The 12,552-nt window shown below is 38.5% G+C and overlaps 1 protein-coding gene across 21 annotated transcripts in view; it reads right to left on the reverse strand.

Annotated features, from left to right (window-relative positions):
• Positions 1-12,552, reverse strand: part of LOC105492173 (PPFIA binding protein 1) — a 176,821-nt gene that overhangs the window by 114,649 nt on the left and 49,620 nt on the right. For 20 of the 21 annotated variants that reach the window (XM_071071979.1, XM_071071981.1, XM_071071989.1 and 17 more), the window contains one exon: positions 4,079-4,166. The gene's annotated coding sequence lies outside the window, so the exon portion shown is untranslated. Of the gene's footprint in view, positions 1-3,412; positions 3,458-4,078; positions 4,167-12,552 lie in introns of all 21 variants that reach the window. The other variant, XM_071071988.1, reaches the window with a different exon arrangement.

A 12,552-nucleotide genomic window follows, 5' to 3' on the forward strand; every position in this document is an offset into this window, starting at 1 on the left:
AGATACTTGAGCCTCCTAATTAAATGTATAAATGCATGGAGACTTGAGAGAAAAAACACCACTTGTTCAGTTATAGAGCCAGCATGTATGTACACACACATCCACACGCCACTTATTTGATCGTTTGCTAAATGTGCAAACTCTTCCTCTGTCTACAGTTATACACCAGCATATCTGTCTCATAGAGAAAAAAAAATCAAAGTCATTGGCTGCCAATTTCCTAAGAGGTGAGGAGAAAGCAAAGCAACTGAGAATGAAAAGACTGCTATGGCTTTGACAAGATGAGCAAATAGCTTCTAACAGCCCACAAACTACAGACACACACACACACACACACAGGCACACACACACGCAAGGCATCTGCTTGAAGGGAGAGTTCTAAAAGCCCAACTAAATCTCTATTTGATGGTAAAAGTGAGCCTAGGTATTTGGTAGGAAAAGAAGAAAGCACTAAAGAAAAAAAAACGGAAAGGAAAACATTTTGTGAGTTATATGATGAAAACAATATCATTTACATATTGTCCAAGTTATCATGAACCAATTAAGCACAAAACAAACAACATGTGACACAATTCCAAATAAGACTGCCATCCCCAAACAGCATTTTTATAATTTTTAGTACAAATGGCATAAAATAAGATTTAGTTCACAAAAGACAGTCAGGAGATAGAAAACCCCACTCCCCACATAACAATGAAAGTGATAAAGACTGCAAAAAGGGTATAGAGAAAATGGTACAAAGGCTAAATCCATAGTAGATGCTTTTCTTTGGGGATGACATTATCTCAGTGGCTACAAATTGTCTACTTACAAACCACTGCACTACAGGGTGGAGTGATGATACAGGCAGGCTTGAGTGAACAGCTAACCCTACCGCCCCACAACCTTCCTTGGCCTAATGCAGAGAAGACAGAGATGAAGCTGGACAGGGAGCTCCCACCTCATTCTTGTACCTGGGTCCATTCAGCCTCAAAAATGGTATAACAAAACAGCATTCACCACTATCATGCATGAACTCAAGGACCACTGGCACAGAGGAGAGACTAGGGTATTGCTTGCACTCTTAGGCAAATGAAATTTCATATATTTGCCAGTTCCCAGAACACCTAAGACTGAAAGTACAGCTGGGAGCAGTGGCTCACATTTGTAATCTCAGCACTGTAGGATGCCAAGATGGGAAGATCACTTGAAGCCAGGAGTTCAACACCAGCTTTGGCAATAAAACAAGACTCTGTCTCCATAAAAAATTCAAAAACTAGCCGGGCACGGTGCACGCCTGTAGTCCCAGCTACTCAGGAGACTGAGGTGGGAGGATCACTTGAGCCCAGGAGCTCAAGGCTGCAGTGAGCAAGGATCGCACCATTGTACTCCAGCCTGGGCGACAAACCGAGACCCTGTCTCTTTAAAAAAAAAAAAAAAAAGTATAATATACACAATTACAAATTTCCTTTGTGCAAAATGACCCTACTTTCCTATAAATCTCAGCTCCACTGGTCTCTTTTTGAACAAGTAAACCAGTGCCGAAAACCAAGAGTGTCTTCACTGACTCACCCTGGGGAGGGACATGCCAAGGACACACAGACAAATATTTCCTTTCATCCTTCCTCTGAGTTTCAGTCTAAAGTGAGGCAAGTAGAAAAATCTTTTTTGTTAGTATTCACTACACTGAAATTAAAAACCAAAATCTCCTATTTTTAAAAAGTGATCTGAAAACTCTCATAAAGTATCAGATACAAATGGGTAATCTTAGTAACAAGAATGAGAAATATAATGACTATCATTTTTAGTGCCAGGTCTATGTGCCCTGAAGCACACTACTAACACTATTGTAGTCAATTGTTACAGCAAATTTTGGGGGCATCTTAGAGGTGGACATTTTACCAATCCATTTTACAGATGTGGACGCTGACCCAGAGAGGTCATGAGACAAGAACGTGGTGGAATTGTGATCTGAATGCAGAAAGGTCTTGAGGCAAAGTCCACGTGCTCACATCCTGTATTTGTTTGGGAAAATACATTTTTTCCTAGTTCTATACTTTTAAGTTTATTCTTGACTCAAGATTCATACTTTTAGGGACTGGTTTTTCAAAACTTCCTTAAAACAAGTTAGGCTTAATGAATTTGTTCAGAAAATTCTTTGAGAACTCCTTCTGAGCTCAGGCCTGCCTCCATTTTTCTTTCTCTATTCGTCTCCCTAGACACATCGGGTCTCATAAGCTCAGTCTTCCCTGGGGCTCTTACTTTTCCAGGTTCTTGATCTGATTGTTAAGATATCCTGACAGTTTCTATGGGAATCCAGACACATCTCTCTTCTGGATGTATTTCCTCTTCCCCTACATAGTCCCTTCCTGTACCATGCAACTGAGACCCTTCTCTGCCAGGGCAATAAGCCCCAACACAACACTCACATAGCAGAGAGGGCTTCCACCTGGCCACACCCCACAAAAGTAATCTACAAAAACATCTTCCTGTTGAGTAAGCAGCTTGGAACATCACATTGAAGCAGACAAATCACTTGGCTACCTAAAGTTCAACATCATTCCGAAGTGCCATGAATTAAAATTACTTTAGTCCCTGAACAAACAAAATAGAATCATCACCAAAAGATATGCACAACACATTCATAGCAGCACTATTAGTAATACGCCCAAGCAAGAGACTATCTAAATGTCCAGCAATTGTAAAATAGGTATACAATTGAATAGCATGAGAGCAAAGAGAATGCAAAAAATATTGTATATAATATTGTAGATTTCACAAACATAATAAGCAAAACAAGGTAGACACAAAAGAATATTCACTGTATGATTCTATTCATAAAAACAAACTAAACAAAGGCATCACAAGGCAGGATATTGGTTGCTCCTGGAGCATGAGGGGAGGAAGGCTCTGGGGTGCTGGTAATTTTCTACTAATCAAGGTGCTGACTGAAGAAGTGTGTCTACTTTGTGACATTTATTCCCTCAAGCTATCCACTTAATGATGTATGCACTTTCCTCCATGCATAAGGTCCTTCAGCAAAGAGCTGACTGAGACAGACCCTTGAAAGCATCTGGTCCGTGCCCTTTGGTTGGCATAAGATCAACTGTTTCCCATGGACATTAGGTAGCTCATGGACACAGAGGAAATTCATGAAAGGACTGGAACTGGACATCAGATCTCTTAGCTCCCCACACAGGTACCAAAGCTGTGTGACAGGATGTTTCTCTAACTTCCTTCCTTTCTGTGACTGCAGCCAAGGTTTAAAAGGAAGAGAATCACATTCCTATTATGAATACGATCCAGGGGGTTCCAATCTCTTACTGACATCCATGCCAGGAAAACCATCTAAACATGCTTTAGGATACGGCAAATCAGAGAAAGTCAGACAGTTCACATTCACTGGCTAGGTGACCGTCAGCATGCTCCTTACCTCTCTCATATCCTCATCCAGATGACTGAAGTGTTAACTCCTACCCTGAAAGGGTGCCATGAGGATAAGGTAATAAGTAGTGTCAGGGCCATGCCTGGCACACGGCAAGCATTCAGAAACACTATTTGTGGAATGAATATGGAATCAAATTAATCAAATGCTTGTTACTTGATAGAAGCTTAATAAATAGTAGTTATTATTACTGAGCAAGAGAAATAGGGAGGAAGTGGGTAAATATGCTTGTGAGAAACGAATGCCTCATATTCTAAGCCTACTGGGTCATTAATGGGTCAACTAGCAATTCTCACTGGTGTAGATAAGGTGGTGAAACGGTCTGTGAGGTGGAGAGTGATGAAGGACTCGAGAAGAGGGCTATGCTTTTTATTTTATATACTACCAGGTCATCTGTGTTTTCCTTCTCAGTGCCCAATGAAGATTTGCTCATTGCCTGCCACGTCTAAGTCCTACAGCCACCTATGTTATTCATGCTACTCTTAGAATTTACAGGTTTTAAAAGGGGGAGTGGATACAAACACTCCTAGACTTAATTAGTAGACTCACTAGAGTCAAGTAACTTTACTACTGGAAAAAAATTCACACACACTGAGAAGTAATTGCAGGCTTTAGAGTCTGAAATGAACCATGGCCAGAAGTGAGTTCACTTACGTTTTTAAAAAGCAGGTTTAATGCTGATTTATTTCAGTTCTTCAAATCTTGGATGTACTTAGCAAACTGATCCACACGTTCTTTTATACTGAAAAGAAACAAATACAAAAATGACAAGTGAAAATTATAGCGCATCAGAAAAAATAAAAGTGGCAAATGGCTGAGTATATAAAAAACATTAAACTAGATAACATGAGTAAAATTAAAAACAACAAAACATGTGTTAAGGACTTCCTTCCATCCATCCTTTCTCTCCTATCCTCCTTCTTCCTTCGTCCCCATCCAGTACTCCACCCTTCTCTCCCTTCCTTCCTCAGTTACTGGACAACCTCAAATATTCCCTGATGACTAATTTTTCCGCTGAAGCCACCATCATTAATTCTTATAGCACAAAGTAGTAGTAGCACATGGTAGGTACTCTATGAATGTTTGTTGAGTAAATGAATGAACCATGGTTTTGCAATATTTTGTCATTAAGGTAAAAAAAAATTGGAAATGCCCACAATCTATTATTTTATTGTCCAACAGGAACAAGCTGTATAAAATAAGTAGAAATACATACATTATTTTTCAGACTTGCGTTTCTGATTCTCTTATCTCTTGAATAACTCATACTTAGGGGAAAATTCCCATTAGTATATACGGGCACATATATCCTCACCATGATACAGTAATAAAATATATTTTGGTACTAAAAGAATATTTAAGAACAGTGCAAGTTCCTTTTGAGATGCCCTCTCTTCAAATACCTCAGAACTACCTGCATCCAAAGGAGGAAGCAAGATGTCTGCCAGTTAAATACAAGAGCTATTGCCACACGTGTTTTACAAATGCATACAGAGTCAGGGCCAGTCCTAGACAAAATTGTGATGTACGGATATGGCTGTTTCCTTCCTTCTATCTGTCCTTTTGAGGATTCATTAACCCAAGATGTTTAATCAAACAGGGAAGCAAAAGGATCAGCTCCAAGGCTGCAAGAACTTAATGTATATCCTTCATGAGGACATTTTTTATTTAAAAAAAAAAAAAAGCTTCAGAAAAGGCAGGTGCTTAACAGCGAAATAAAATGCATTACTGACTATGGAATTTCAGAAATGAATGGGAGTGTGGATTTTCATCATGGAATTTCTCAACAACCCATCAAATCACATCAGGTAAGTATCTGTCCGTTCTGCTTTCTCCTACAGCTGGCTTCATATATGGCCCATATATACACACTAATCCCAGCAAATTTTAAGTAATTTATGATATATACATAGGCAAGCTCAAGTTTAAGACTAGGCTGTGCTCTGAAAGTAAACAGTCATGTTAATGAGCAGTTTTCAAAGTGAGCTCCTAGGAATCCCACCCTCATGTGCTTCTGAGAGCAGAGGCAGAAGTGAGTGGATGTGCAGCCTTGTGCGGTGCGATTTCACTTTCATGTTTCATACTTAGACCCAAGATTTAGTTGGGGAAGTGGTTCCTCCAGCTGCTTATGAAAGAGCTGAAACAATCAATGGAACCAAGTAACAATTAGATTAAAAGCGAGTGCAGAAAATCCCAGTCAGTCCACAACACAGCTGATCTAACACCAAAATCCAACCACCACCTGTCATAGGGCCTTTATGGTAAAATACAAGTCCCAGCCTGAGTCCCAGGGCAGACGTCAGCCCAGGTCTGAGCAGACAGGACCTGGGCCTTCTCTTCTTCCCTACTCAGCCCCCTCATCTCCTGCCCTGGAACATCATGAGCAGAAGGAAGGGCACCTACACTTCCATGAGGACTGATCAACAGTAAGAGGGCAAGATTAGGGTGCAGTGGGGGGCTGCAGATGTTCACAACATGGTGAAGCAGGGGTCTCCAGAAGAGAACAAGACACAGCGGGTTTCTGCAAGTCAGTCACTTCCCAGGCCCTGCCCTGATCCACACCAGCCTCCTTGCTGGGAATTCCATGTGCAAGGTTTACATGCTTCACCTGGATCAGGGCTCTTGGCTAGGAATGAGAAAGGAGAAAATTAGTAGAAGAGTTTAAAAAGAAGAAGAAGGAGGAAAAAAAAACCCCTATGTTCTATAAAACCCAGTTCAAAACAATATGTAAAATGAAAAAAGTGGTGGTGGCGGTGTGGGGCGGGGGGCAGGCGAAGATGGGAGGAGGATTATGAGAAAATAAGCATTGCCTGAATGTGCTCCAGAGAAATTCACATTAACTAACAGGCACTGAATATATTCGATCCCTCCCTCAGCACAGAGCTCTGATTATTTGGCCTAACCAGGACTGAATACACAAAAACATTTATAAACATGAACCATTATATTTTTTGAGTTTTCATCATAGGACTTGTTTAAGTAAGTCAAAGATGTTCTTTGTTCTACAGTTTTGATTGAATGCAAAGAGACTTTAGTCATTTCCTCAGAAACAGACTTAAGCTATAAATACTAACTAACCAACATAGCCACTCGCAAAAAGGCTCAATGACAAGTTTAATTTGAAAACAAGAACACATTATCAAACTGAAAAGTAAGGCATAAAAAAATCCAAACCCATGCAAACAACATTCCCAGAAGAAAAACCCTTAGTGAAATGACAAGTATACTTACAAACAGCTTTTTATTTGACTCACAAACCTATCCCATAATAGAGAAGAAAAAAAAGAAACCAGTCTATATTTGGGTCCATTTAATCAAACAAACTCTTAACATCCTGCCCATAACCTCAGGTCTCAAATTCCAAGATAATTCTCCAACCATTAAATAAGTGATTTCTATGGATCTCTTTGAGATAAAAAACACATTTGTTACTATTGTTTATTTTCTAAATCCCTTTGCTATCCTAAAGTATGACCATCATGAGACTAACACGTTAAACAGTCATTAAAAAGCAAAGTTTCTGTTTATTATAATACATAATGCCATATTTCAGCCTTCAAAATGAAATGGAATCTGTAGTCTCCTTTCAGATATGACTTAAGTGATTAAAGCAAGGGTCTGTAAGAAGGCCAAATGTGGGTCTGCCACCTGTTTTTGTAAATGAAATTTTATTGGAACACAGCCACACCCATACATTTACATTTTGCCTGTGGTTGATTTTTCCAAGACACAATGACAGAGTTGAGTAGTAGCAACAGAGACCGTAAGATCCACAAGTATAAAATGTTTATATCTTCCCTTTTAAGAAAAGATTTGCTGATCTCTGGTCTAAAAAACCAGCTACTTCAGTAGACTGTCTTAAAATAAGAAATGCTAATCCTGGTGTAGTCATGTTGCCAGATAACTACCTAAGTCACTTAATCACTTAAGCTTTACCTGCTTTAATTTTTTTCATTTATGATACACTAATTGCAATATTTATTGGGAATATATATACCAGGCAATATTTTAAGAGCTTTACTCTTAGTAAATAAACAACAAATTTGTTCGTTTCATTCTGACAAAAATCCTAGGAAAGAAGTAAATTATTTCCATCTTCTAAATGAGATAATCGAGGCAGAGGGGTTAAATAACTTGCCCAAGGTTAAGTAGTGGAGAAATCAGGACCAGAACCCAGGTAGTCCAGCTCCAGAGCTCATTTCTTTTTTTTTTTTTTTTTTTTTTTTAGACAGAGTCTTGCTGTGTCGCCCAGGCTGGGGTGCAGTGGCCGGATCTCAGCTCACTGCAAGCTCCGCCTCCCGGGTTTACGCCATTCTCCTGCCTCAGCCTCCCGAGTAGCTGGGACTACAGGCGCCCGCCACCTCGCCCGGCTAGTTTTTTGTATTTTTTTAGTAGAGACGGGGTTTCACCGTGTTAGCCAGGATGGTCTCGATCTCCTGACCTCGTGATCCGCCCGTCTCGGCCTCCCAAAGTGCTGGGATTACAGGCTTGAGCCACCGCGCCCGGCCTCAGAGCTCATTTCTTAATCTTTATGCTACATTGATAATACTTTCCATTTTATAAATTATACAAAATAAAATCTCAAAAGATCTATTAGTTAGGTTAGGTCAATCCAGTACAACATACCTCTGCACAATTTAGGTTAAGATACCTAAAATAAGACTATACATGCACTTCCATGAACTTTTAAGACCCATCTAACATTAGAGCCAATCTTGGGGTACTGGGAATATAAAAGCCTGTCATATTCTTTATTTTTTATCATAAGTAATCAAAGAATCAAGCTAACTGACCAATATCTATCTTTTCTTTGGTAAGTAAGGCCTCTCCAGGAGGTTCCGGCCCTTCAGAAAAGCTTCAGGAGGAAGACTTAGCAGAGAGACTCTAAATCTTCCACGTTTGCTCCCATCTAGTCTTACCCCCAAGTTTCCATCTGAGAAAACGTTGAGTCAGCGTCAACAGAAATTACGGAAAGATTGTTCTCATAGCCTGGCAAAAAGAGCTCTATGCAGCCACAACCATCACATGGTCAGGAAGATATCCCCTTGCTGAATCACCCCCACCACTTCCTGAAGTTCGCTGGGATTTTGGGAGGAAATATGTCACCTAAGTGTGACTCAGTGCCCTTCTGTACTGAAATATAGGTTTATATGATTCCAAATAAATACAGAGAAAATATAGCACTAAATTACTCATCACCAATTCATGTGCACAGACGGTCTTAACCATTTCGTTGTTGTTTTGGGCTTTTTTTTTTTTTTTTTTTTTTTTTTTAGGAGACAGGGTCTCACGTTGTCATCCAGGCTAGAGTGCAGTGGTACAATCACAACGCACTACAGCCTCGAAAGTCTAGGCTCCAGCAATCCTCTTGCTTCAGTCTCCTGAGAAGCTAGGAATATAGGTGTGCCCGTTTGACTAGTTTATTATTTTATTTTTTCATACTGATGAGGTCTCACTTTGTAACCCAGGCTGGTTTCTAACTCCTGGTTTCAAGTAATCCTTCCACCTCAGCCTCCCAAAATGCTGGGATTACAGGCATCGGCCACTGCACCCAGCCTTTAACTTTCTTTTTAATTACACTAGTCTCCAGTTGGTTTTCAATGTCTGCAGAGTAAAGTCTAGATCCTTGAGTTTGACATTAAATACCTTCCACATCTTGCCTTTCCGACTTTTCCAACCTCATCTCCTTCTATTTTTGGTCTTCATGCCTCCAGGATGGCTGGCTTTTTCTTCGGTATATCATATCTACTCCTGTTTCTGAGGCCATACTCATTCTGTACCCTTTGTTAAAGACCCTACTTTCTCCTCTACTACCAACATGGAAACCTCTACTAGCAACACGCTCAAAACTGTATTTGTGGCTCAATACATATTATGTCCCTAAGTAGTCTTCCTTTTCTCTCTTTGCCAACACCCGGTACTATTTCCACCACCCATTCATTCGGGTATTTAATCACATATTAATGTTCACTGTTTAAATATTCCAAAAGTCTGTTTTGCTTTCTCCATAAGACATTGTTCCTCAAATAACAGATTCTTTCAAATAGATGCTTGGCATTTTCAAATTGTAGATGAAGAGTCCCTGACAAGTAGAGCTGACAAGTAACTTAGCTGAGAAGCAAATTCCAATCACAAGCTTGGGCTGTGTTAGTTACATGGAGCTCAGCCAACCAATAAACATCTGTATTCCAAGAAAGCTTTGTTTTCTGACTATCTAGTAACTCTCATGAGCAAACTTCAAACTTATTTCTTTGTGGGATTGTTAGAAAAAAGCCAGCAGTCAGTCCTAGCAATCAAAGTGAAGATCAAGTGGTACAAGGAAGTGATAGCCTTTAGCCAATAAAATAAATAGACATTAAAGAGATGAAGAAATTACATGTTATGGTATATCTGCAAATCTGAGGATGGATGAGGGCTTGGGATTCATCCCTCATGCTTTAAAAGGTTTAGTGTGCAGTTTTTTCTGTGTTCCCACAGTACTAAGCACTGTGCTGTAAATATTAGCTCAATGAATAATCTGATAATCCCATGTCCCAAAGTCCTCAGTGAACCCATTTTCCATGCCAAAATAAAAGTCAGTATAGTCAATTTCCCTCGAGGTTCCAAAATTTTAGTATTTGTAATATCTACTGACATATTACATCAAACAAGGCCCACATGTTTTTAAATTAACATGTTGCTTTGCAATCATATTTGAAGTGTTTAGTAATAGCTTGCTTTCTTTGCCAATACTGCCAAATTATTTTTATTTTCCACAATAAGATCATAATTCAAAGATTCTGAGCAGTTGTGTAATTCAAAAGTTGTCATTCTTTGAAAATTTTGACTGAATTGACTGAAATGATTAAAGTCTGCCATAAAGTTTTATATAAAAGTAAACATATGTACAGTAACATGCTATATGAGACTGTACTGGCAGCCTAGTGAAGCAAAGAACATGGTTCAGCTTCCTGGTATACCAACTATATACCAATTTTTCTTTGTGGCAAATATTTTAAAACTTTATTTTATATGAGAATAATATGGACTGAAGTGCAAAATTTACATAACAATGTATTAAAACTATATAAAAATATGAATTATAGTGTAAAATTACATAACAATATATTTAAACAGTGGGTTTCAATTCAGTTGGGGGCAAGAACTTTAGAGTAGATGTTCCCATTATTTGTACACTTCTTGAAGCATCAGGGTAGAAATCAGAGATTGCGGATTATAGTCAGTCATCATGTCCTCAGAGGAAAAAAGCATTCTATAAATGTCCTGAAATATGTTCTATCCTTTTTGACAATGTGGAAGAAATGACTGCACCACTCTCAAAATTCAGGCATCTATATCCAAGAAATCCTGTAAAATCAAGTACTTCCACTCAATCACTAACCAATATGTGACTGCAAATATCACTCAAAAAATATGAAGTCAAACCACTGAGATCCCACAAGCATTGTGAAAGGCCATTCTGAACTAATGTGAAATTTGTATAGTGATTGAATAAAAGCAATGACTTCAGCCCACTGGAATATAACACTTTATCATGTCAGTAGAACTGCAGGAACTAACATACCCCGGTGAGGTCATCATAGGTCTGAAAAGTGGGTTGGCCCATTATGAACTCTATCATTACTGACCCCACAAGAACAGCAGAGACTCTTTCCCATAAAATGTCCCACATGGAGTAGGCACATTTTCATTGTCAGATTACAACCATGATCTCTGCATCATGTGTGTTTAAGGAAAAAAAAAAAAAAAATGGATTGGTGGGTTCATCTCCTCCCCCATTTTCCTTCTCATTTTACCACAGACCAGATTGATAGCTGCTTTTTTGGTTGGTAAACTGGCAATTGACAATGCTCATCAAAAGCCCTAAAAATAAAATAGCCTTTGGCCCAGCATTCTACATTTATTAGACTTACAAGAAAAACATGGAAAACTGAGCAAAGATAAATATATATTCTTTTCACAAGAATGTTATAATATTTACAATTAAAAAAATGGAAACAGTCTAAATGTCTATACACTGAGGTACATCCATCAGAATATTAAGCAGAACCAGGTTACAGGAGTGGTTACCAGTAATTCACGACATAGAAGGACACTCATGATATACTAAAGGATCTGCTTTTTCATAAATATACACACACATAAAAGTCAGGAAGGATAACCATCTATGGCTTTCAACACTTTATTCTTCCCCTTCGTCACGGATCCCAGAGCAGTCTACTACCAGTAACATCTTTAATTAGAGACAGATGTGGGAGGGGAGATGAAAGGAGAGGTACACGCACATTTTTTCAAAACCTCTCCCACCCCCAGTCAGTGGGTCTTGTGTCTCCCTCTGAGGTATGCTATCATATGACACCATGTTGACAGTGGTTGTTACTGTGTGGCAGGATTTCAGATTAATGTGATTTAATTTTTCATTTTGCTTATCTGTATTTCATAATTTTATTATAAACAATAGGTATTGTTTTTGTCAAAGGAAACAAGCAAGATGACTTAGAGGGTAGAATTTGAAATAAATCAGCCTGACTTTTAATACCCCACGGCCACAACTTTTAGCTATATGATCTGTCAAGTTACTTAGCCTATCTAAGCCTCAAGTTTTCTCATCCAACAAATAGGCAGAATAGTATGCGACTATTTTATTATTAGAGAAGCTAACAGAGCTGCAAATTTGATAAAGGAATGATTACTATATAGTATGTAAAATACAACTTCATTTAAGTGTATATATTTTAAGAAAAAAATTGAAATCCTAGTCTTATTAGAAAAAAAAAATAAGTATATGGGGAAAATTTCATCTGCAATGGTAACCAAAAATGCATATTAAACAGCCATGAGTTACCATTTTACATATACCAAAACACACACAAAATCCTAACACTCACTGGTGGCGATGTTGTAGAAAAATTGCTGGTCATTCATTGTTAGTGGCACTGTATTTAATACAAAACCTTTAGGAAAGCATTAATGCATGATATGTAGTAAGAGTCACTAATTACATCCAAATGGATTTGTCTTAAGGAAATAATGTGTAAAAAGCAGGAAAAAATTACATACACAAAGGTGTTCATTACAGAACTCTAAATAACAATGAGTAATTGGAAATATCTGAATATCCAATATTA

The sequence above is a fragment of the Macaca nemestrina genome, chromosome 10 (assembly GCF_043159975.1).
Source record: "Macaca nemestrina isolate mMacNem1 chromosome 10, mMacNem.hap1, whole genome shotgun sequence".
Lineage (NCBI taxonomy): Eukaryota > Metazoa > Chordata > Mammalia > Primates > Cercopithecidae > Macaca > Macaca nemestrina.